This window comes from Convolutriloba macropyga, chromosome 2, assembly GCF_964194025.1.
Source record: "Convolutriloba macropyga chromosome 2, txConMacr16.3, whole genome shotgun sequence".
NCBI classification, from domain to species: domain Eukaryota; kingdom Metazoa; phylum Xenacoelomorpha; order Acoela; family Convolutidae; genus Convolutriloba; species Convolutriloba macropyga.
Window position 1 is genome coordinate 15662523 of NC_134469.1, and position 26556 is coordinate 15689078.

Genomic DNA, 26556 nt, shown 5'->3' on the forward strand with positions numbered 1-26556 from the left:
AATTTTAAAACAGTCATAAGACAATGAAAAGATATAAAAAAGCTTGCCAAACTTGACATTTGACTAAAAAAATTTATGAAAACACTTTCGGAATCAAGAAAACATGAGCGTTACTCAGTAACTACAATATTTTTTCTTTGGGCTTCATTTGAACGTAAATGGGACCTCTCATTAGTTGAACATCTAGATGACAAACAAATTTTAGGTAATTGGGTCAAAATAAAAATCCTTGCTATCGCTGCTTGGTTGTTACACAGATAATTTAGTCACATACTTAATGAATATTATTTTTGGCCATGAAAAATTTCAATATATCAAAAAAATAATTCAAATTTGATAAAAATAACTAAGAGTTAAAATAGCGAAAAGCTGACAAATTGATTGCCGGAGGTGAAACTACCCTTCATGTGAGTAAGCGAAGATCGTTCCAGCTGTATTTATGTCTGTACAACCAGTTGTTTTAGACAGAATGCTCTACAAAGCGTTTTAAGTGCAACATTTTTAGGAAAAAGAAAAAAAAGAGTGCAGAACTTTCAAAAATTTAGCCAAAATTGTAGCCAAAAAGTTGGTTGAAACAACGCAGCAATTATATTTCATCTTTAAACATAAAAGTATTGAGACTATTTTTAACAATTTTTATCTTTTAGTAAAATTGGTCAAAATTCCAGCACGAAAAATTGAACAAAACTACTGAAGTGAGCCGAACTTTCAAAAAGAATTGAAACCTCCGTAACTCCTCGGAAAAAGCTAAATTCTAAGAAATTAACATGATTTTCTACGTTTGAGAAGCTTCCTACTGATACTACTCACAGCTCTGTAAGAAAGATTATATAGATTGGCGAAAATTGACTGAACAAAAAACCAGTTGAGCATATAGTTCCTCCCACACTGAATTGGACCGGCACAAGAACAGAAATCTTGGCTCATGTAACCAAAGAAACAGATGATTTCTAATCTAATCGAGCTTGGAAACCATGAACTGCAGCTGAAGAACTTTGTCAGAAGTTTAGTTCTTAGAGCCAAAGAAAAAACTGAAAGACAGAAAAATTACTAAAAAGAGCAAGCGAAATCTTTCAGACAAATTGTCTGATCTGTTAAATCGGAATGATCCGCAGCTTAGTAGTAGTTAAGTATAAGGAGAAAAATGCGATAATTTTGAGACTCAGATCTTACGTAAATCTTTTGTTTTTCTTTTTTGCATACCCGAGTCAAAAATTGCCACGACCATTGCATCAGCGTCTAGTCCAAATTGCTGCTCTAGGATGCAACTTGTTCTGGTTTGCATTCACTAAGATCCATAGTTCATATACCGCAACCCGGATGTAATCTGGTCGTCAACTGTTATATCTATCTGTTTTAGATTTGTTTTAGATATTAGATCTGTATAAATTCTAATTTTATTTGTTGTGTTCTTTTTCATAAGAGTTTGACAGGCTTTTTAGTTATTTCGTGGGCAAAAGTGTGCAAAAATCACATAATTTCACTTTTCGTCACGTTTGTCTTTTTGAGAAAACTTGTGTCATCCGCAGACTACTGTGACCAAGTAAGCATGAATTTCTCAACTCCTTTTTGCAAATACACGTAACTCGTGCCCACTGTTGCCAGCATTTAATTCATGATCTGTTGTAGTCGTTAATTTCGCTCCCATCATTCAATTGTCCTTTTGAGCCGTGATACCGGTAGTTGCAAAAGTGCTAACTGTTTTTTAAACCCGCAATTTTTTTGTGGGACTTTTCTCTAATTAATGACCAATCAGGCTTTCTTTCAAGCTGGTTCAATTGGTATGGTGTTAACTATCGTAGAAATTAGATGTAATCTTGCGGACAATACTGGCAGTGGGAGCAAAAAAAAACAGTAAAAAGATGAGAAGGAAATTGTTGTAACCAGTGGTAAACGTAACCAGTCACAAAATTTTCGTCACAAATCAGCCTGCAAGTTTATTGCTCGATTTTAATGAGTAAATACATGGAACAGAATTCCGAGACATGTTTCCTCTGAGCCATGATCTGGTTTCAAAACTGCTATTTGCCTTCTCGAGCTAACATTATTATTGCGTGGGACCTTTATTTAATTAATCTCCAGTAGGTTTTTAGTTTAATTTGGATTTTTTCACACGCTGTTAACGATAGCGGTTTTTATATGCTGCAACTGCGATGGCGGGAGCGAGACAGCAATGACGAAATTTTCTCAATTTTGTCAGCACCTTCTCAAAAGGACACGTAGTTCTTGTAGGGGGGGGGGGGGGGTGTCCGGACCCCTCGCCCTCCAGTAACAAGGCAGACACCGGCTGCTCCAATGTGTATTTCAGAAGAAAGAATGCGTAGTACGGAGTGCTTACACTATGGTTAGCCTGTTGTAGTAACTTTAATTTTTTTATCTTTGAGACCATGAGAGGCATACTTGAAAAACTTTGAAAAATTTTCAAATTTTTTTTCGAAAAATTTTCAAAGTTTTCCAAAGTCCTAAAATGGTCTGAAATGGATTTTGCGCTATGAAAGAGCACTCAAATGTGACTTTTTGAGTTCACTTTTTTCTCCCATGCTATATAGGGGTCGAAACATACAAAAACTTCAAATTTTTGAGAAAAAATTCCAAAATATATTAAAGTCCTAGAATGGTCTGGAATGGATTTTGCGCTAAGAAAAAGCACTCAGAAGTGATTTTTGTGGACTTCATTTTGTTCAACCAAGTAGGACCAAATAACTCAGTTTCTGAAATAGTCTGAAATAAGTCAAAGAGGAGTCAGAAGCAGTTTTTGCTGACAGTACATTTGTAAATGTACAGTGTGATGTGGAAAGCTTGTCTTTATTTTTTTTATATACATGTGTAACTATGTATGTTTCTATCAAAACAAGTCCGTATATTTGCTTGCATGTGTTCAGAAATGTAATTTTTACCTCTGAATGAATATATGAAAGAAAGGAAAGAATGAAACTCTTAAGTATAAAATCATGCGTATTCATGTATATAATAATGAAAGTATATATGAAAGTGTATATTTGTTTAAAAATAAGTATAACTGTGCTTAAGTTTAGTAATACGTTTGTATGAGTATAAGCTGAAATGTATGTTTGGGTGTGGAAATTGTAAATGTGTGTATATGTCAAGACGTTCTTGGTTTTATGTATGTATGTTTTTTCTATATGCATACAGTGGAATGTATGTATATATGTCTGAATGTGTTTATGTATTTATGTATTTATATGCTTGTAAGTCAGACGAGAGAGAGAGAGGGAGATAAGTCCCTGGAGGGCAATTTGATTGTTTAGAAGAATGTTGTTACTTGTCTCCACGATCCAATAATATTATATCTTGCAAACAGATTTTGACCTTCAGCGTTGATAAACTGTGTCCTTTAAACATTGGCAAGCAAAATGTCACAACCGAAGAGGACAACAATTTTTTGATGTTCTCAGCATGCTTTTTGGAAAATTGATTTTTTGACACCTTTCTAGCTACCATATTAAAAACTATCAAGGTTTTTTAGAGAAAAAAAAATTAAATTCATGCTCTTTGTCTTTTAATCTTTGGCAAGAACATGATAAAGTGTTGCAACACAGAAGACAAAAACACTTTTTGATGTTCTGAGCATGCTTTTTTAAAAACAGATTTTTCTACACTTATTCAGCTACCCGTCTAGGAATGAGCAAGGTTATTTACATGAAAAAATATATATGAGATGAATTGTTGAGAGATAAACAATAAAATGAGCTAAATAAAAAGAATAAACTCTGCAAAAAACTGAAAATGTTGGTGGAAAACTATGATATGCAGGAGCAGCTGAACTTTTTAGTTAAGTAAAGTAGAATGATAGGAATTCATCAAGAGCTTGAATTATATTAAGTGCTAAGTGTTATGCTGTGAATCAGCTTAGGTGTTATGATGTACAAGAAGAGTAGTTTGTACTGGAGCTGTAAAAAGCGCTAAAATTTTCAAAAGATAATTAGTCACTTTATCATTTAAGCAAGAACAAACACAAACTATAGATCCGTGGGTAGTTGATAGGAACAGCTTCAGAAATGTATAGGTTTTGTTTGCGTATTGGTAATAGCAATAATGGATATTGCGTGCTGGGACTGAAATATTAAACAATAGCGAAACTCATCGTCAGTAAACGCTTCCGATAAATTCAACCATTGAACACAGCAAGTAAGGTACCAGACCAACTCAAGCAACCAGAAATCAAACACGTTCATAATAGTGTCTTCTTGGATCAAATTTACTGCGTTCAGTAACCCTGTGTTAAAACTTTGGATTAATTTTTGTTCTGTCCAAGTTTTAAAATGAGATTACCGTAACGATATTTCGTAGAGCATCGGAAAGAGGTAAATCCAAAGGAGCAGATTCTTTATAACATATAATTGGGCTAAGCAGTCTAGCGAACATATTGGAATTTAACATAACACTACTGCTACCTACTACTGCTACTGCCTACTACTACTACCTACAACTACTATCTACAATTAGAACCTACTACTACTGCTACATACTAGTACTACCTACAACTTCTACTAGATACTATTACTAACTACTAGCACTACTTATTGGTTCTAAGTTACACTAGGACCTACTACTACTTCCTTTTAAAACCTTCAAATATTACCTATTGTTTACTAACCATCTACAACGAAGTGTTTTTGTTTTTCTAAAAAATGAAAACAATTCCTATCTCTATAGACTCGTTGAGCATAAACAAGAGAAGCTTTTATCAATCTCAAAGTATTATGCCCTGACTGACACAGACCGATAGAATTTGCCCGCGAATATTTACAACAAATCATTAAGTGTTTGAAGTTTTTTCAAAGATATAAAAAACGCTGAAGCTTTGTCGAATACATTAACCCAGTAATTTTCAACTCAATGTTAATTTGTTAATTAACAATTAAAAAATCCACGAATGATATTTAATTAATTAAATCAATGTAGGGTTTTATTGCTTAGTGAACCAGTCTAATTTTTAGAACTTCAAATAAGTTTTATTGCTATGTTCTTTTTTTGAAAAGCAAATTTTGTACACTTTTTTTCACTTTTGAGGGATCAGTCATAAGCCTTTTTGTTCAAATGCTGTTTTTTTGTTAATTCAATGTTTGACGTCTGATTCCATTTGCAATTAATTGATAGATATGAAACGCAATCTTTTTAAAATTTCTAATATGAAGGATTGTATAGCGTAAACATTGACTGGTTCACAATGGCGTCGCACTATGTCTATTTATAATATCAACTTTATAGAAACAAGCTTGCTTCAAAACTCCATAGTGTGTACCTTAATGGAAACAAACAATTTGCAGGGTTCCTACATAATCCAAAAAACAGGTTTTACGCTATATAGTTGTTTTCGTATGTTTATTCAGAGTCACCTGTTGTTTCAGTTGTCAGGTAATACACAACAATTTTTTTCTGAATCCTTACGTTTCAAATTTTGTATAGACTGAGAACTGCTGGGATAGCTTGCCAGAAGGACATGTGTTAGTTCAGTTTCATATTAACCTTAGCTTCGGCTCAGTATGTGTTCACAGCTAAGATTGTAATTGTGAACTTTTTATTCATTAAAAAGTTAGCGCTACATGATTTTGCAATTTTTGTTATATTAACTTCTTCCTAGTTTTATTAAATTTCATTTGGTCATTGTTTATCTGAAGAAAATTAAAATTAAATCAACCTCATGAAACGTTTCTCAACAAAATTAAGTGAAACAGTCTTGTTGGATTTATGAGCTCAAACAAAAACCTTAAATTTAGGTGTTTAGGTGAACAAATTGTGTTTGTTTTCAACGTTTGCTTACACCCAATGGTTTCAGAGAAGTACTTTTTGCGGAATTTGAAACAAAATTCTTCTTTATTAGTGTTCAAAACTCAACAACCGGAGACGGTATGGCTTTGGATATGCATGTATAATATAAATGTGAAACCTGGCCAATCACTTTACCTAAAAGTTGAACCATTGAGTTCGAATTCGAGTTTGTGATCTAAAAATAATATTCAACGATAATTGACTTTTTAAAAACAAAAGACCTCTTTTTTTAGTATTCAAGACTCAACAATCGGAGGCGTTATGGATTTCGATAGGCAAGTATAATAAAATGGTGATGCTTGGTCAATCACTCTACATAAAAGTGGAAATTTTGAGTTTCTGTCCCAATTTATGATCTAAAAACACTATTCAACGATAATTGACTTTGAAAAAAGACTACTTTTGGTACTAAAAACACAATAATCGGCGACCGTGTAACTTTGAATTACCAAATATAATGAAATGTGAAAACTTGGTCTATCGCTCTAAATAAAAGTCAAAGTTTGCGTTTGAGTTTGAGTTTGTGATCTAAAAACAGTATTCAAGGGATAATTACGTCATAATAGTTGAGTTGTGTTATAAAGTTGCAAACGCAAAACAATTGAAACACGTTCTCACAATCTATTTAAACTACAACTATATATGTGTCAAAAAACCGAAGGAGACCTTTTGGTTTTACTAAGCTTTTCGATATAGTTTACTATTTTTTATAGACTATATTCACGTGGTCTATTATGTAATCTTTACTGCACGAGTTCTACAAGCGTTCCTAAAGACTATAATTTGCATTTTTCCGTAGAAAAGAACAGAAAAAAACGCATGATTTTCCAAAATAGGCAGCGTTGACATATTTTACCAGTAATTTTTTGAAAAGAGCGGTCAGCGCAACTTCTTAAATGATTAATTTTCTTTGAAAAATGTTCGGCTAATGAACTCTAAATATACCAAATTAGCTAATATGGAGATACTTTTAAGTCATGACCACATTAGGTAACAGTTAACACAACGAACAGTGATTTTTTGCTACCATAAAAACCGTCAACACAGACAGTAGTAATCAGATTAGGCGCTTTGATGCCATCGTTAAACTGACAAGTACAATTCTACTTTCTTTTGGTCAATTTGGAAAAGGTTCCAGTGTTAAAACCTTGGTATCTATAGTACATTAAGTTCAAAGTTTAAAGTATTCAAAATTTTTGGAAATTAATGTTTTACTTTTCAATGTGTTAATAAGTATTCTTGGCTTTGTGTACCTCGTTTTGATGGTATCTTACCAAAAGGGTTTCTATGTTTTCAAACGTTTGTTTGTTATGGATGCTATGAAGAGTCGATTTGAGTTCTTTCAACTAAGTCAAAGACAAAAAAACAGCAAAAAAAACAAATCCTGAATATAGAGGCAATTAGGAAAAATTGATTTTCAGGTTTTTTATTGCAGTAATTTAATTTTCTCTGAGCTTAAACATTGTGAGAAATATGTAAAACTGTCTCTTAGAAAAAAGTTCCAGGCGGAATTTTACTACTATGTGTTTTGCTAAATGCCACTATTGTCAAAAAAACTATTGTAATTTAACATGATTTCTATCTTCATGAAAGTTTGTATCCTCTATAACAATAAATGGTAGAATCATTACGTACAAGAAAAAGTTTCTTTTCACTAGTAATCATATAGCAAAAAGTTAATATCTTCATTAAAGCTTTATTGATCTGCAATTTACGCTATGAAAAACGAATCAGCGGTCTCACAGGTAGTATCAAAACAATTTTTTCTCGGCGCTCAAAAAAAGAACCCCTAACGGAACTGCAAAATTAACAAAGGTATGAAAAGAAACGTTTTCCACGTTAACTTTGTTTTTTATTTGAAAGACTTAAGGTAAAACAATGCCTAGCTGACATAAAAAAGATTTAGATTATGCAAAACAAAGTTTTTTAAGACTTTCTTGTCTAACCACTACTTTAACAAATTTGTACTTTTAGGACCTCATTTGTTTGCCTGGAGGAAACTCATAAGCGAACGGACAAGTATTCATTTCTTGCATTTATTGGAAATGTCGTTCTGATAGGTTAAATGCTTACTATTCTTGATACCATAGCTTTATGGAGTAACGAAGTCTTGCGTTTGCGTTAATGAATACTAAGGTTTTAAAAATTTATGAATTACTTAAGTAACATACTGAAATACTTCAAATTGACACATAGCTTTAAAAGCTACTGAGTGAATTCTGTGAAAACCATATTTTCCATGACAAACACAAGTTGTCGCACATGTATACAGAAAACACTAGTGCATACTTACGTCTATGGTTCAGGTTGAGCCTTTGAGCAAAAACATGTTTGTTATCTACTAAAAAAGAACGTGAGCAGAGGTTTTCTTATCGTATCTCAAAATAAACCACGTCAATACTAAGCAAAAACAAAAGTATTGTACAAATAGCTTGATATTGAACGTACGACTTAGAACAAGTTACTATATAACCTAGAAGCAATTGTAACCATGAAAGTCAAACAATAAGGCCAATAGGTGAATTTAAATAAAGTTGATTTGTCCTGTTTATTCAATTGCTTTCTTTAAGTTATCGTTATACTGGAGCACACTGTGGGTCGAAATGTATTCCGTAATAAACATTTGCAAGCCTATGTACTCGCTCTCTTTCTATCTCAACGTTTGCTGCAATACAGTAGAGTTTTCTCATGTACGCATTCATGATCAGAGACTAAAGAATACTTAACCAAACTAGTAAAAGTGCCTATAGCCGAAACCATTATGCAAGAATTTTGCAGAGCAGACTGAACTTCTCACACGCATAGTGCAATTCTTCTGCTTTATGCCTAGCAATCAGATCAAAACCTTGAAATGTCAATGTCCGAGGTACATAGGAGAAACTTCAATCCCTTTTACAATTGAAAAAGAATAAAAATTAGTCTAACAGGTTTAACAACTGAGGCCTCCTCAAAATGTTTTAAATATTCATTGGAAACTATTTGGCTAATTAGGCTAATAGAACGAATGCTAACATCCCAGCCAAAAGTTTGAATTTACTTTTAACTGAATGACTTGCTTCTAAAAATAACATTTTAGCGTTGTCATTCTTGACTGGTATTCCATTAAGTTAGTGTATGCCAAAACCCAAACTCAACTGCCTGTTTAACACTTATAATGTATCATATCCTAACGCAATTTGATGGCTCATTTCAGCGCACAATTGTCTATCAAACTCAATATGAAAACAATATTGCCTTTATACAACAAAGGAAGGACAGTTCAATTTCAAGCTGGACTACCTTCGGTCATTGCCTCATACCCAAAAAATTTATTGACTTTGTTACTACATTGCCTAATATAACCGAAGAAGAAGACTTTATCAACAACTCAATCCCCTCGGAAACTGAAGTAACTTCTCAGCATATACCCAATCCTTTGACTTCTGACATAGGATCACTTCCCATGGACATCAAGAGCATTCTGCGCAGTTACGATTTCGAAAGTATGCCCCTCTTCAGGAGCCATGAAGAATACTTCGCTGCTTTAGAAGATTTGGAAAATCTGTGGAAAAAGTTCGAATCATGTAGAAATGAAACCAAACTAACCACTATTCACGATAAAATTGATCATACTACATCATTCACATCCGATGATAACAGAAAGACTGTGATATCTTCCATCTTAGAACGATTCCCTAGCCTTCTCGAAGAAAACTCAAAAATTGAAGAAAACTTCCAGAAATTTAGCACTGAGCCATTATCTAACAATGCTCTACAAAAGAGGAGCCATCGTGTAGTTCGAGGACGTGTACTTCACAGTGGAAACTTTCCAAAAAGAGTGAGATTCGATGAAAATGTGAGGTGTTCATGTGACAATAACAACTAAAACTGAAAAATTCTTGTTGATTAAAGCTGATGAACTAGACGTTTGTTTTCAGTATTGAATTGTTTCCATTTATAACCTGTTATTTTGAAATGCTGTGCATTATTAAACTTCATTGTGTATGCTCATTATCCAAAATTTAGTAGCTGCAAAACCACTCAAATTCAACATTATCAACGTCAGAGAAACAGAAAACGGTGTTCGGCTTGTTCAAAGGAATAGAAAGTCAGAAATTTGTTTTAGAGTAGGATCCCCAAACCGTAAATTGTTGTTCTGAAAATGTTGAAACGGATACGCGCAAGAGATTCGACGTTATAAAGAGCTGACGTTAGAAAACACCGCAACTTGTATTGATATAAGCAGAGCCGAAGTCAAAAAGTTGCTGTTAATTACCCTAAATTGTTAGTTGATTACTAAGAAAAATACCTGAGTGGGTTAATTGGTCTCATGTTCGGTTATGATAGTTTCATATCAAGTCCCAAGAGCCGCTGAGACATGGCCATGGCCCGCGATGGTTTCAAGATAATTAATTTTTAATTTGCTTTCAGTGTCTATACTAGGAGATACTAAAATTTATTTTTTCAAACACTCGGTTATGATTGGTGAAAAATTTATTAGTCCCATTTGAGAAGCCAATTTAATTGGCCACAAAACTTATCTTAAATTATCAACTAATAATTCAAATAAAATGTCGGCTCTCTTTTAAATCGGCTCTTTTCACTTCAGCTCTCTTACAAGTCACGGTTGAAACAAAAATTCAACCTGACCGTTTGATTTTTTATGAATAAAAATACCTATTTTGTGAGAAGTTCAGTCTGCTCTGCAAAATTCTTCCATAATGGCTATAGGCACTTTTACTAGTTTGGTTAAGTATTCTTTAGTCTGTGATCAAGAATGCGTATATGAGAAAACTCTACTGTGTTGCAGCAAACGTTGAGATGGAAAGAGAGCGAGTACATAGGCTTGCAACTGTTTATTACGGAATACATTTCGACCCACAGTGTGCTCCAGTATAACGTTAACTTAAATAAAGCAATTGAATAAACAGGACTAATCAACTTTATTTAATTTCACCTATTGGCCTTATTGTTTGACTTTCATGGTTACAATTGCTTCTAGGTTATATAGTAACTTGTTCTAAGTCGTACGTTCAATATCAAGTTATTTGTACAATACTATTGTGTTTGCTTAGTATTGACGTGGTTTATTTTGAGATACGATAAGAAACCCTCTGCTCACGTTTTTTTTAGTAGATAACAAACATGTTTTTGCTCAAAGGCTCAACCTGAACCATAGACGTAAGTATGCACTAGTGTTTTCTGAATACATGTGCGACAACTTGTGTTTGTCATGGAAAATTTGGTTTTCACAGAATTCACTCAGTAGCTTTTAAAGCTATGTGTCAATTTGAAGTATTTCAGTATGTTGCTTAAGTAATTCATAAATTTTTAAAACCTTAGTATTCATTAACTCAAACGCAAAACTTCGTTACTCCATAAAGCTATGGTATCAAGAATAGTAAGCATTTAACCTATCAGAACGACATTTCCAATAAATGCATGAAGTGAATACTTGTCCGTTCTCTTATGAGTTTCCTCCAGGCAAACAATTGAGGTCCTAAAAGTACAAATTTGTTAAATTAGAAATGAAACATAAGCTTGTACATAAACATTTGTTAGACAAAAAAGTCTTATAAAACTTTGTTTTGCATAGTCTAAATCTTTTTATGTCAGCTAGGCATTGTTTTACCTTAAGTCTTTCAAATAAAAAACAAAGTTAACGTGGAAGACGTTTCTTTTCATACCTTTGTTAATTTTGCAGTTCCGATAGGGGTTCCTTTTTTGAGCGCCGGGAAAAAATTGTTTTCATACTACTTGTGAGACCGCTGATTCGTTTTTCATAGCGTAAATTGCAGATCAATAAAGCTTTAATGAAGATATTAAGGTTTTGCTATATGATTACTAGTGAAAAGAAACTTTTTCTTGTACGTAATGATTCTACCATTTATTGTTATAGAGGATACAAACTTTCATGAAGATAGAAATCATGTTAAATTACAATAGTTTTTTGACAATAGTGGCATTTAGCAAAACACATAGTAGTAAAATTCCACCTGGAACTTTTTTCTAAGAGACAGTTTTACATACTTCTCACAATGTTTAAGCTCAGAGAAAATTAAATTACTGCAATAAAAAACCTGAAAATCACTTTAGCCTAATTGCCTCTATAATCGGGATTTGTTTTTTGCTGTTTTTTTGTCTTTGACTCAGTTGAAAGAACTCAAATCGACTCTTCATAGCATCCATAACAAACAAACGTTTGAAAACATAGAAACCCTTTCGGTAAGGTACCATCAAAACGAGGTACACAAAGCCAAGAATACTTATTAACACATTGAAAATTAAAACACTAATTTCCGAAAATTTTGAATACTTTAAACTTTGAACTTAATGTACTATGGATAACAAGGTTTTAACACTGGAACCTTTTCCAAATTGACCAAAAGAAAGTAGAATTGTACTTGTCAGTTTAACGATGGCATCAAGGCGCGTAATCTGATTTCTACTGTCTGTGTTGACGGTTTTTATGGTAGCAAGAAATCACTGTTAGTTGTGTTAACTGTTACCTAATGTGGTCATGACTTAAAAGTATCTCCATATTAGTTATTTTGGTATATTTAGAGTTCATTAGCCGAACATTTTTCAAAGAAAATTAATCATTTAAGAAGTTGCACTGAACGCTCTTTTCAAAAAATTACTGGTAAAATATGTCAACGCTGCCTATTTTGGAAAATCATGCGTTTTTTTCTGTTCTTTTCTACGGAAAAATGCAAAATAATGGTCTTTAGGAACGCTTGTAGAACTCGTGCAGTAAAGATTACATAATAGACCATGTGAATATAGTCTATATAAAATAGTAAACTATAACGAAAAGCTTAATAAAACCAAAAGGTCTCCTTCGCTTTTTTGACACATATATAGCTGTAGAAATAGATTGTGAGAACGTGTTTCAATTGTTTTGCGTTCGCAACTTTATAACACAACTCAACTATTATGACGTAATTATCCCTTGAATACTATTTTTAGATCACAAATTCAAACTCGAACTTTGACTTTTATTTAGAGCGATAGACCAAGTTTTCACATTTCATTGTATTTGGTAATTCAAAGTTACACGGTCGTCGATTATTGTGTTTTTAGTACCAAAAGTAGTCTTTTTTCAAAGTCAATTATCCTTGAATAGTGTTTTTAGATCATAAATTGAGACAGAAACTCAAAACTTCCACTTTTATGTAGAGTGATTGACCAAGCATCACCATTTTATTATACTTGCTTATCGAAATCCATAACGCCTCCGATTGTTGAGTTTTGAATACTAAAAAAAGAGGTCTTTTGTTTTTAAAAAGTCAATTATCGTTGAATATTATTTTTAGATCACAAACTCGAATTCGAACTCAATGGTTCAACTTTTAGGTGAAATGATTGGCCAGGTTTCACAATTATATTATACATGCATATCCAAAGCCATACCGTCTCCGGTTGTTGAGTTTTGAACACTAATAAAGAAGAATTGTATTTCAAACTCCGCAAAAAGTACTTCTCTGAAACCATTGGGTGTAAGCAGACGTTGAAAACAGACACAATTTGTTCACCTAAACACCTAAATTTAAGGTTCTTGTTTGAGCTCATAAATCCAACAAGACTTTTTCACTTAATTTTGTTGAGAAACGTTTCATGAGGTTGATTTAATTTTAATTTTCTTCAGATAAACAATGACGAAATGAGATTTAATAAAATTAGGAAGAAGTTAATATTACAAAAATTGCAAAATCATGTAGCGCTAAACTTTTAATGAATAAAAAGTTCACAATTACAATCTTAGCTGTGAACACATACTGAGCCGAAGCTAAGGTTAATATGAAACTCAACTAACGCATGTCCTTCTGGCAAGCTATCCCAGCAGTTTTCAGTCTATACAAAATTTGAAACGTAAGGATTCAGAAAAAATTGTGTATTACCTGACAACTGAAACAACAGGTGACTCTGAATAAACATACGAAAACAACTATATAGCGTAAAACCTGTTTTTTGGTTTATGTAGGTACCCTGTAAATTGTTTGTTTCCATTAAGGTACACACTATGGAGTTTTTGAAGCAAGCTTGTTTCTATAAAGTTGATATTATAAATAGACATAGTGCGACGCCATTGTGAACCCGTCAATGTTTACGCTATACAATCCTTCATATTAGAAATTTTAAAAAGATTGCGTTTCATATCTATCAGTTAATTGCAAATGGAATCAGACGTCAAACATTGAATTAACAAAAAAACAGCATTTGAACAAAAAGGCTTATGACTGATCCCTCATAAGTGAAAAAAAAAGTGTACAAAATTTGCTTTTCAAAAAAAGAACATAGCAATAAAACTTATTTGAAGTTCTGAAAATTAGACTGGTTCACTAAGCAATAAAACCCTACATTGATTTAATTAATTAAATATCGTTCATGGATTTTTTAATTGTTAATTAACAAATTAACATTGAGTTGAAAATTACTGGGTTAATGTATTCAACAAAGCTTCAGCGTTTTTTATATCTTTGAAAAAAACTTCAAACACCTAATGGTTTGTTGTAAATATTCGCGGGTAAATTCTATCGGTCTGTGTCAGTCAGGGCATATTACTTTGAGATAGATAAAAGCTTCTGTTGTTTATGCTCAACGAGTCTCTAGAGATAGGAATTGTTTTCATTTTTTAGAAAAACAAAAACACTTTGTTGTAGATGGTTAGTAAACAATAAGTAAACAATAGGTAATATTTGAAGGTTTTAAAAGGAAGTAGTAGTAGGTACTAGTGTAACTTAGAACCAATAAGTAGTGCTAGTAGTTAGTAATAGTATCTAGTAGAAGTTGTAGGTAGTACTAGTATGTAGCAGTAGTAGTAGGTACTAATTGTAGATAGTAGTTGTAGGTAGTAGTAGTAGGCAGTAGCAGTAGTAGGTAGCAGTAGTGTTATGTTAAATTCCATTATATTCGCCAGACTGCTTAGCCCAATTATATGTTATAAAGAATCTGCTCCTTTGGATTTACCTCTTTCCGATGAAATATCGTTACGGTAATATCATTTTATGAAATATCGTTACGGTAATATCATTTTAAAACGTGGACAGAACAAAAATTAATCCAAAGTTTTAACACAGGGTTACTGAACGCAGTAAATTTGATCCAAGAAGACACTATTATGAAAGTGTTTGATTTCTGGTTGCGTGAGTTGGTCTGGTACCTTACTTTCAGTGTTCAATGGTTAAATTTATCGGAAGCCTTTACTGACGATGAGTTTCGCTATTGTTTAATATTTCAGTCCCAGCACGCAATATCCATTATTGCTATTACCAATACGCAAACAAAACCTATACATTTCTGAAGCTGTTTCTATCAACCACCCACGGATCCATAAATTGTGTTTGTTCTTGCTTAATTGATAAAGTGACTAATTATCTTTTGAAAATTTTAGCGCTTTTTACAGTTCCAGTACAAACTACTCTCCTTGTACATCATAACACCTAAGCTGATTCACAGCATAACACTTAGCACTTAATATAATTCAAGCTCTTGATGAATTCCTATCATTCTACTTTACTTAACTAAAAAGTTCAGCTGCTCCTGCATATCATAGTTTTCCACCAACATTTTCAGTTTTTTGCAGAGTTTATTCTTTTTATTTAGCTCATTTTATTGTTTATCTCTCAACAATTCATCTCATATATATTTTTTCATGTAAATAATCTTGCTCATTCCTAGACGGGTAGCTGAATAAGTGTAGAAAAATCTGTTTTTAAAAAAGCATGCTCAGAACATCAAAAAAGGGTTTTTGTCTTCTGTGTTGCAACACTTTATCATTTTCTTGCCACGGATTAAAAGACAAAAGCATGAATTTAATTTTTTTTCTCTAAAAAACCTTGATAGTTTTTAATATGGTAGCTAGATAGGTGTCGAAAAATCAATTTTCCAAAAAGCATGCTGAGAACATCAAAAAATTGTTGTCCTCTTCGGTTGTGACATTTTGCTTGCCAATGTTTAAAGGACACAGTTTATCAACGCTGAAGGTCAAAATCTGTTTGCAAGATATAATATTATTGGATCGTGGAGAAAAGTAACAACATTCTTCTAAACAATCAAATTGCCCTCCAGGGACTTATCTCCCTCTCTCTCTCTCGTCTGACTTACAAGCATATAAATACATAAATACATAAACACATTCAGACATATATACATACATTCCACTGTATGCATATAGAAAAAACATACATACATAAAACCAAGAACGTCTTGACATATACACACATTTACAATTTCCACACCCAAACATACATTTCAGCTTATACTCATGCAAACGTATTACTAAACTTAAGCACAGTTATACTTATTTTTAAACAAATATACACTTTCATATATACTTTCATTATTATATACATGAATACGCATGATTTTATACTTAAGAGTTTCATTCTTTCCTTTCTTTCATATATTCTTTCAGAGGTAAAAATTACATTTCTGAACACATGCAAGCAAATATACGGACTTGTTTTGATAGAAACATACATAGTTACATATGTATATAAAAAAAATAAAGACAAGCTTTCCACATCACACTGTACATTTGCAAATGTATTGTCAGCAAAAACTGCTTCTGACTCCTCTTTGACTTATTTCAGACTATTGAGTTATTTGGTCCTACTTGGTTGAACAAAATAAAGTCCACAAAAATCACTTTTGAGTGCTTTTTCTTAGCGCAAAATCCATTCCAGACCATTCTAGAACACTAAAATATTTTGGAATTTTTTACTCAAAAATTTGAAATTTTTGTATGTTTCGACCCCTATACAGCATTGGAGAAAAAAAGTGAACTCAAAAAAGATCACATTTGAGTGCTCTTTCATAGCGCAAAATCCATTTCAGACCATTTTAGGTTTTTGAAAAATTTTGAAAAATTTTCAAAAAAATTTTTGAAACTTTTGTATGTTTCGACCCCCATACTGCATAGGTGAAAAAACTGAAGTCAACAAAAAATCTCTTTTGAGTGCTCTTTCATAGCGCAAAACCATTTCAGACCATTTTAGGACTTTGGAAAACTCTGAAAATTTTTCGAAAAAAAATTTGAAAATTTTTCAAAGTTTTCCAAGTATGCCTCTCATGGTCTCAAAGATAAAAAAAATTAAAGTTACTACAACAGGCTAACCATAGTGTAAGCACTCCGTACTACGCATTCTTTCTTCTGAAATACACATTGGAGCAGCCGGTGTCTGCCTTGTTACTGGAGGGCGAGGGGTCCGGACACCCCCCCTACAAGAACTCTCACCACCGAAAAACTGATTTTCTCTTAGTGAAAGCAAGTTTTTTGGTTAAGTTTCGCCAGTCAAATTAACCCAAGAACTTCTCTCAGGCTGGCGAACTTAACCAAAAAACTTGCTTTCACTAAGAGAAAATCAGTTTTTCGGTGGTGAGAGTTCTTGTAGGGGGGGGGGGGTCCGGACCCCCCCTCCAGTAACATGGCAGATATGTGTACTATTCACGTATGACGGCAATTTTCAGCAAACTTGAACTATTTTGGGTTTCCGTCGCTGTTCTTTGTATGGGCTTTAGAACTCTAATGCTAAAACATTGTCGTGAAGAGCAGTAACATTTTCGAGTAATTTTACTTTCTATAATGTTCTAGTTGCAACGTAATGCCGCACTAATCATTGAAAGAAGAAATAAAAAACTAATAGAAGTGGGTTTTAATGATCTGCGAGAGTAAAATAGGTCCCGGATAATTTAGTTTTCAAACTTTTTGTCAGATAATTTGTTCAAGTGTTGTTTAAATTGCGCAGCAGTACCTCACCGAAAAAGTGGGCAACATTTCCCCCAACAATCTCACAGTTAACTCAAAATACCAGTAACTCTCTCATTAAAAATATTAGAAGAGAAGTGATATTTAACTGATCTGTGCAGTGATTTGATAAGTCATTTGTGAAGTGATTTTTAGAGCAATATTTATCAGAGACTTAGGCAAAAAATTTATATTTTTACTTCAAGTGAAATTTATATTTTTACCTCTTAAGTGAAAAAAAAAGTGTACAAAATTTGCTTTTCAAAAAAACAACATAGCAATAAAACTTATTTGAAGTTCTGAAAATTAGACTGGTTCACTAAGCAATAAAACCCTACATTGATTTAATTAATTAAATATCATTCATGGATTTTTTAATTGTTAATTAACAAATTAACATTGAGTTGAAAATTACTGGGTTAATGTATTCAACAAAGCTTCAGCGTTTTTTATATCTTTGAAAAAAACTTCAAACACCTAATGATTTGTTGTAAATATTCGCGGGTAAATTCTATCGGTCTGTGTCAGTCAGGGCATATTACTTTGAGATAGATAAAAGCTTCTGTTGTTTATGCTCAACGAGTCTCTAGAGATAGGAATTGTTTTCATTTTTTAGAAAAACAAAAACACTTTGTTGTAGATGGTTAGTAAACAATAAGTAAACAATAGGTAATATTTGAAGGTTTTAAAAGGAAGTAGTAGTAGGTACTAGTGTAACTTAGAACCAATAAGTAGTGCTAGTAGTTAGTAATAGTATCTAGTAGAAGTTGTAGGTAGTACTAGTATGTAGCAGTAGTAGTAGGTACTAATTGTAGATAGTAGTTGTAGGTAGTAGTAGTAGGCAGTAGCAGTAGTAGGTAGCAGTAGTGTTATGTTAAATTCCATTATATTCGCCAGACTGCTTAGCCCAATTATATGTTATAAAGAATCTGCTCCTTTGGATTTACCTCTTTCCGATGAAATATCGTTACGGTAATATCATTTTATGAAATATCGTTACGGTAATATCATTTTAAAACGTGGACAGAACAAAAATTAATCCAAAGTTTTAACACAGGGTTACTGAACGCAGTAAATTTGATCCAAGAAGACACTATTATGAAAGTGTTTGATTTCTGGTTGCTTGAGTTGGTCTGGTACCTCACTTTTAGTGTTCAATGGTTGAATTTATTGGAAGCCTTTACTGACGATGAGTTTCGCTATTGTTTAATATTTCAGTCCCAGCACGCAATATCCATTAATGCTATTACCAATACGCAAACAAAACCTATACATTTCTGAAGCTGTTTCTATCAACCACCCACGGAGCCATAAATTGTGTTTGTTCTTGCTTAATTGATAAAGTGACTAATTATCTTTTGAAAATTTTAGCGCTTTTTACAGTTCCAGTACAAACTACTCTTCTTGTACATCATAACACCTAAGCTGATTCACAGCATAACACTTAGCACTTAATATAATTCAAGCTCTTGATGAATTCCTATCATTCTACTTTACTTAACTAAAAAGTTCAGCTGCTCCTGCATATCATAGTTTTCCACCAACATTTTCAGTTTTTTGCAGAGTTTATTCTTTTTATTTAGCTCATTTTATTGTTTATCTCTCAACAATTCATCTCATATATATTTGTTCATGTAAATAATCTTGCTCATTCCTAGACGGGTAGCTGAATAAGTGTAGAAAAATCTGTTTTTAAAAAAGCATGCTCAGAACATCAAAAAAGGGTTTTTGTCTTCTGTGTTGCAACACTTTATCATTTTCTTGCCAAGGATTAAAAGACAAAGAGCATGAATTTAATTTTTTTTCTCTAAAAAACCTTGATAGTTTTTAATATGGTAGCTAGATAGGTGTCGAAAAATCAATTTTCCAAAAAGCATGCTGAGAACATCAAAAAATTGTTGTCCTCTTCGGTTGTGACATTTTGCTTGCCAATGTTTAAAGGACACAGTTTATCAACGCTGAAGGTCAAAATCTGTTTGCAAGATATAATATTATTGGATCGTGGAGACAAGTAACAACATTCTTCTAAACAATCAAATTGCCCTCCAGGGACTTATCTCCCTCTCTCTCTCGTCTGACTTACAAGCATATAAATACATAAATACATAAACACATTCAGACATATATACATACATTCCACTGTATGCATATAGAAAAAACATACATACATAAAACCAAGAACGTCTTGACATATACACACATTTACAATTTCCACACCCAAACATACATTTCAGCTTATACTCATACAAACGTATTACTAAACTTAAGCACAGTTATACTTATTTTTAAACAAATATACACTTTCATATATACTTTCATTATTATATACATGAATACGCATGATTTTATACTTAAGAGTTTCATTCTTTCCTTTCTTTCATATATTCTTTCAGAGGTAAAAATTACATTTCTGAACACATGCAAGCAAATATACGGACTTGTTTTGATAGAAACATACATAGTTACACATGTATATAAAAAAAAATAAAGACAAGCTTTCCATATCACACTGTACATTTGCAAATGTATTGTCAGCAAAAACTGCTTCTGACTCCTCTTTGACTTATTTCAGACTATTGAGTTATTTGGTCCTACTTGCTTGAACAAAATGAAGTCCACAAAAATCACTTTTGAGTGCTTTTTCTTAGCGCAAAATCCATTCCAGTCCATTCTAGAACATTAAAATATTTTGGAATTTTTTACTCAAAAATTTGAAATTTTTGTATGTTTCGACCCCTATACAGCATGGGAGAAAAAAAGTGAACTCAAAAAAGATCACATTTGAGTGCTCGTTCATAGCGCAAAATCCATTTCAGACCATTTTAGGACTTTGAAAAATTTTGAAAAATTTTCAAAAAAATTTTTGAAACTTTTGTATGTTTCGACCCCCATACTGCATAGGTGAAAAAACTGAAGTCAACAAAAAATCTCTTTTGAGTGCTCTTTCATAGCGCAAAATCCATTTCAGACCATTTTAGGACTTTGGAAAACTTTGAAAATTTTTCGAAAAAAAATTTGAAAATTTTTCAAAGTTTTTCAAGTATGCCTCTCATGGTCTCAAAGATAAAAAAAATTAAAGTTACTACAACAGGCTAACCATAGTGTAAGCACTCCGTACTACGCATTCTTTCTTCTGAAATACACATTGGAGCAGCCGGTGTCTGCCTTGTTACTGGAGGGCGAGGGGTCCGGACACCCCCCCCTACAAGAACTCTCACCACCGAAAAACTGATTTTCTCTTAGTGAAAGCAAGTTTTTTGGTTAAGTTTCGCCAGTCAAATTAACCCAAGAACTTCTCTCAGGCTGGCGAAACTTAACCAAAAAACTTGCTTTCACTAAGAGAAAATCAGTTTTTCGGTGGTGAGAGTTCTTGTAGGGGGGGGGGGGGGGTCCGGACCCCCCCCCCCCCCTCCAGTAACATGGCAGATATGTGTACTACTCACGTATGACGGCAATTTTCAGCAAACTTGAACTATTTTGGGTTTCCGTCGCTGTTCTTTGTATGGGCTTTAGAACTCTAATGCTAAAACATTGTCGTGAAGAGCAGTAACATTTTCGAGTAATTTTACTTTCTATAATGTTCTAGTTGCAACGTAATGCCGCACTAATCATTGAAAGAAGAAATAAAAAACTAATAGAAGTGGGTTTTAATGATCTGCGAGAGTAAAGTAGGTCCCGGATAATTTAGTTTTCAAACTTTTTGTCAGATAATTTGTTCAAGTGTTGTTTAAATTGCGCAGCAGTACCTCACCGAAAAAGTGGGCAACATTTCCCCCAACAATCTCACAGTTAACTCAAAATACCAGTAACTCTCTCATTAAAAATATTAGAAGAGAAGTGATATTTAACTGATCTGTGCAGTGATTTGATAAGTCATTTGTGAAGTGATTTTTAGAGCAATATTTATCGGAGACTTAGGCAAAAAATTTATATTTTTACTTCAAAAACACTAAATTTTACTCCTGAAAGAGTCTATCCAAAACTTTTTTTGTAGTTGACTGGTTTTTAAATTTTTTTTACTTTGCCCACCAATAATTTTATGTTCATGTTGACAAAAAAACATATGAAAGTCTCTGCATATTATCAAATTTTGCTTTGATAGGAAAACCAGTTAGTGCTCGAATGGCAGATTATCAGCCTCACTAAAACAAGGAAAACGATAACAATTATTGAACATAACAGCCTCTAACTTATAATACGCTAGACGAATACATGTAGAGGGAGGGTGATGAAAAATGAGATTCATCTCGTCATTTGACTAAAGTATGCAACAAAGAAAGAATAGCGGTTGTCTGCAAAATGCTGATAAACCGGGTATTACCAAAGAACAGCGGCAGTGCCAACCGGGTTGCAATAATTGATAAAACGGAAAATTTTTTTTACGAATTATGACCAATTCTGGAGCTCAATTCGAACTGTCCAGCTATAAAGGTAAGAGCCTTGGTAAAAGGTTATCTTTGAAAATTATGAAATTTTCATTTTATTGATTTTTTCAGAATTTTAGTTGCAAAGGTCTTTCAGCTGAATATGTTAAATCAGAATAAAATTGTTTAATTGTTTATTCGCAAAAGTTTCATCAAACTATTTAAATTTTAAGTAATCGAATTCCTTTTGGTCGCAAAATTTTACCAAGTTATTGTTCAGAGACTTTTTGTATTCTTGCGCTTATGCTAATTTGTATTAATAATTTTGTACATTAATAATATAGTTTAATCCATAACACAAAATTGAGTAGTCTAAAAAATCCAAAAGTTTTAGCAAACAAAGAAGATACGTAACGTACTCACAACTTCATAACTAAAACACAAACTTTTATCAATGATTGATTGCATAAAATCACGTTATGCTCACAAATACTTTAAACTCAAACAACGCTTGCTACAATAGCTTTTGGTGAAAAGATGCTGCTCATGTACACTATGGCAACCAAAAAATTTTTTAATTTTTGCTCATTAAGCATAATTTCTGCTCTAAAAAGTGAAAATTCGAAATTTTATAGTCCGACTTCCTTTCTAGTTAATTCCACTAATCAAAAAGTAGTTGCTTTTTGGTTAAGTTGATATTTAGTTGATGCTTTTGATATTTTGTTGCAGCGCCAATGGTGAGACTTTTGAGGAATTGCAACCTATATTTCTGAAGACCCTAGCAAAGGTGGAGCAATGGTCTTTCAAATGAAGACCTATCATATTAAAGTTAATGCTATGAGTTTCAGCAGCTCAGGTCCTAAAAAAATGAGCGTAAATACAGTCACTCCAAAGAAAATTTGATTTGTCTATTTTTTCCTTACATCCACCAATTTTTCAGAGGTAGGGATGAAAGAAGAATTGCTAAAAAATTTCTGAGTAATATGACATTGCTGAGAAATTTTGATAGACCTGAATTCTCTATAAGATTACTCTGATAGACCCACTGGCTCAGGCTCTTACATTTTTCTCAAAAAAAAACTGCTTCATTATTGCAACTTTCGATTAAAAATGTGCCCGCTTTCTTAGTTTCTTTTCTCGTAAAAAATAAAGTCTATAAATCAAGATATTCAATCCTGGGCAGCATTTTCATTTTTCAATGAAGAAAATCAACCCTTTGTGTATAAGAAAAAAATCTGGTTGGTCAAAATCAATGGTTCACCGTATCTATTTAACCCTTAGCCATTTAACATTTAACCAGTCAATTTGTTCCATCGCAATCTGTTTAATACCTAAAACTTTTCTATTTGGGCTTCCAAATCTATTTCGGCCTCCAAATGAACAGAACTCGAAGAAAAAATCAGGCAGTCCTGTAGCTTGACAACTTTGATCGCACAAAATGAACAATCGAGAAATCTGGCCGGCATCTTTTATGTTGCACTTCAATCTGAATTCGAACTGTTAAAAAACGTTCTTAGCCTGGAAAACGAATGAACTGGTATCTTCCAATTGAAAGGAAAAAAAATTGAAAGTTAAAACTTACTTATTGGGCAAGCTTTAATAGGCGAAGGAGATCGAGTTGAAAAGTGTGTTCAAAAGCAAATTCAACGAAAACCAATCAAATATTTCTTTTTGCAGGTATGGTGTGCAAGTTTTACGTCGTATCGTTCTATGGGGGTTCCTAAATTGGGATCCTAAACTGGAAAACATGATCACGATAAAGTTCCTCAAATTAGTGACATATGCAGTTTTTTCGACTTAAAGCCGTAACGACGCAATGAGGATGCCACCCTATAAATGTTAAGATGAATCTCAAACCTATACTTATACAAAACAAAAATCGGTTCTTTTGACATTTATGAGAAATATTTAGTCACCACTTGGAATTTAATATCAGTTTGGTCCAGATGAAACTTCACCAAAATCTGAACCACTGTTTCCGGTACTTTTTTTTCTGAAGGTGTTTTATACAGCTAAGGCATTCAAGGTGTTCAAATTTTGTCCGGCAGTCAATAGTTTCTAAGATCCAGTTTTCATAGATCCACTGAATAAGTCTTGTTTTCCATTGTGCTAGCTTTCAACAGTATTAGTTCTTTTGGCAATCCCTCCCTAAGGCTATCTATCTACCATGATATCCTGAGAATAAATTTGGGAGTATGTTTCATATGCGGACACTTTATATATTTGCTCTAAAATACAAACAGTGCACGTCTGTTTTTCTGAATAACCAAGGAATCTAAACGCCGTTGAACTGCTTGCTCAAACTTCTCTTCAAAAAAACTTCAAAGGCTCTTTGTGTTCCTACTGGTTTTTCAACGCAAGCGATGGGATCATTTCAAGTGAGTGTTCTCTGGTATAATTTTTTTTCAAATCCATTTTTACATTTTTCCGTAAACGTGTTTGGTTAGGTCGAAAAAACAGCCTTGTTACAATATTTTGGGCTATTTGTAATTTACTCTATGGGGGTTCCTAAAATGAGGTCCCAAACTGGAGTACATGGTTATGATAAAATTACGATAGGGTTCCTCAAATTGGTGACATATGCAGTTTCGACTTAAAGCCGCAGCGATGCAATTACGGTGCCGCCCTATAAATGTTAAGATGAATCTCAAACATATACTTATACAAAACAAAAATCGGTTCTTTTGACAATTTTGAGAAATATTTATTGACCCTTTGGAATTTAACATCAGTTTGGTTTATATAAAACTTCATCAAAATTGCTCTTTGAATGTGAGCGTTAGTTTTTTTAATGGCAATCACGGGACGTTCTTTTACAGATTCAACTCGGGGTGAAATGACTAGGCTGTTAAAAAGTTTTATTTGCGCCTCAATTGTTTTATCCGTTTTATCTTCATTAAAAACGCTAATTAGAATAGATTTATAGTTTCTGGTCCTGAATTGTAGGAATTTAAAGATCAGGGGAATCAATGTAGTGGTTAAATTTTGCAGGGCTAAACGAGGTTGGGCTTAAGCAATCGTGGTGAAATTATTGGGGGTCTAAAGATTAGGGATGAAAAATAGGACACCAAATCCAATTTGAGAATTAATAGTTTATGAAAAATTAAGTCCAGGGAAAACGGTTCAAGGTTAAGCTAAAATATAAGACCTTCAAAAGGGCATCTATCTATTTTACCCTTTATTGTAACGTGGAAAAGAATTTTCAAAATTTCCTAACCTATTTTAGGAGCCGAAAAGCAGTTTTTGAAAATGGTTGATTCTAAACAAAAAGCTTTCGGATCAGCCCGGCGCGAAGAAACGATTTGCTGATATAGGGAGATTTTTCCCAGCAACCTGTTTTTTTCCGTTCTCTAAAACCCACCATGATCGAGTTGAGCACTTTCGGCCCCTTAGACTTCTTGAAAATCTTCACAAAACAGGTTTGCTACTTTTTTAAATCGCCTTAATTTTTTCCTAATTTTTACTCTACTAATTGAAAACGCCACCTAATTTCTATTCAACCTCTATAAAGCAGTTCACAAAAACCTCTCGTAAATATAGGTAAACATCACACCCTTCTGTTTGTATAAAAACTAAGCCTCTCTGCAAAATTAAAATTTGTATAGGATTGTAAAAATCATATTTTTGCTCTGGAATAAAAAGTAACCTGGCATAGATAATGTAATATGTTTTGAAGAGTTATAGATCTTAAGATAATAAGTTTGAAATCTTTTCAATATATAAGTCAAAATAGTTATTGAAATAACTTTTAATTCCCACCGTTTCTATGCTTGCACCATTATTCTACTTTCCTTCTTTAAAAATTCGTTAACTATCAGTTATAAAATGTTTTTCCTTTTTTCAATTTTTAACGGTGTACACGTTAATCTAAAATGTAAATTCCATCAATGGACTCATGTACCAGAGATTGAGACATGATGCTTTCCTAAAATATGGATGAAATTGCGTTATGGCATCCCAGGTCTAGGTACACACTCATGAAAAGATCACACTCAATGATCGACCAAAATGCACTATGAAAAGCCCATACTTGACTCATTTGAGCTATGAAAAGAGTTTAGCTGGACTTTAAGACATTCTGGACTTTAGCTCGACTCAAATTTTTCGCAAAAGACTTTAGCTGGACCCAAAGTTTTACAAAAGACTTTAGCTCGACCTAAAATTTGGGCTGGACTTAAGCTCGACACAATGTTTGCAAGCAAAGTCGAGTTAAAGTCTTTTCATGGGTCCATAATTGGTCTTTTCATAAGTAGGCTTTTTTGCCATTAAAATTTTCCGTGCAAAATTACATATAACGTAGTCAGCGTGTATACTACTTCATTTTTTAAGATTCAGAAGAACCACTAATCTCTCAAAAACCTGCATTATTTTTAAAAAAAGATAGTTCATAAATTTGGAAGGGAAAACAAACTGAATAACGCCGAAATTTTGTTATGGCTAATGGGTCTAGGACCAATACACTTAAGCTAGCTGGTTTCATCGAATCAAGTAATGTGGTAATATACTCGAGTTGCCATAACCCTTTATCTTAAGATCTGACGAAGATCTTAAGGTTTTTTTGCAGTTTTACAACTGTTTCTTAAGTTGAACTGCTCTGGTGCAAAGCAATTTAGTCTTGCACCGGCTCTGCTTCTGTATGTACCGATTTTGATATCGGATTTTGATGACAAT

The 26556-nt window shown here is 33.0% G+C and overlaps 2 protein-coding genes across 3 annotated transcripts in view; one reads left to right on the plus strand and one right to left on the minus strand.

Moving 5' to 3' along the window:
- The window catches only part of LOC142357168 (uncharacterized), a 288587-nt gene that overhangs the window by 182712 nt on the left and 79319 nt on the right, over positions 1 to 26556 (minus strand). The gene's annotated exons all lie outside the window — the stretch shown is intronic.
- The window catches only part of LOC142335151 (uncharacterized), a 64938-nt gene that overhangs the window by 4052 nt on the left and 34330 nt on the right, over positions 1 to 26556 (plus strand). The gene's annotated exons all lie outside the window — the stretch shown is intronic.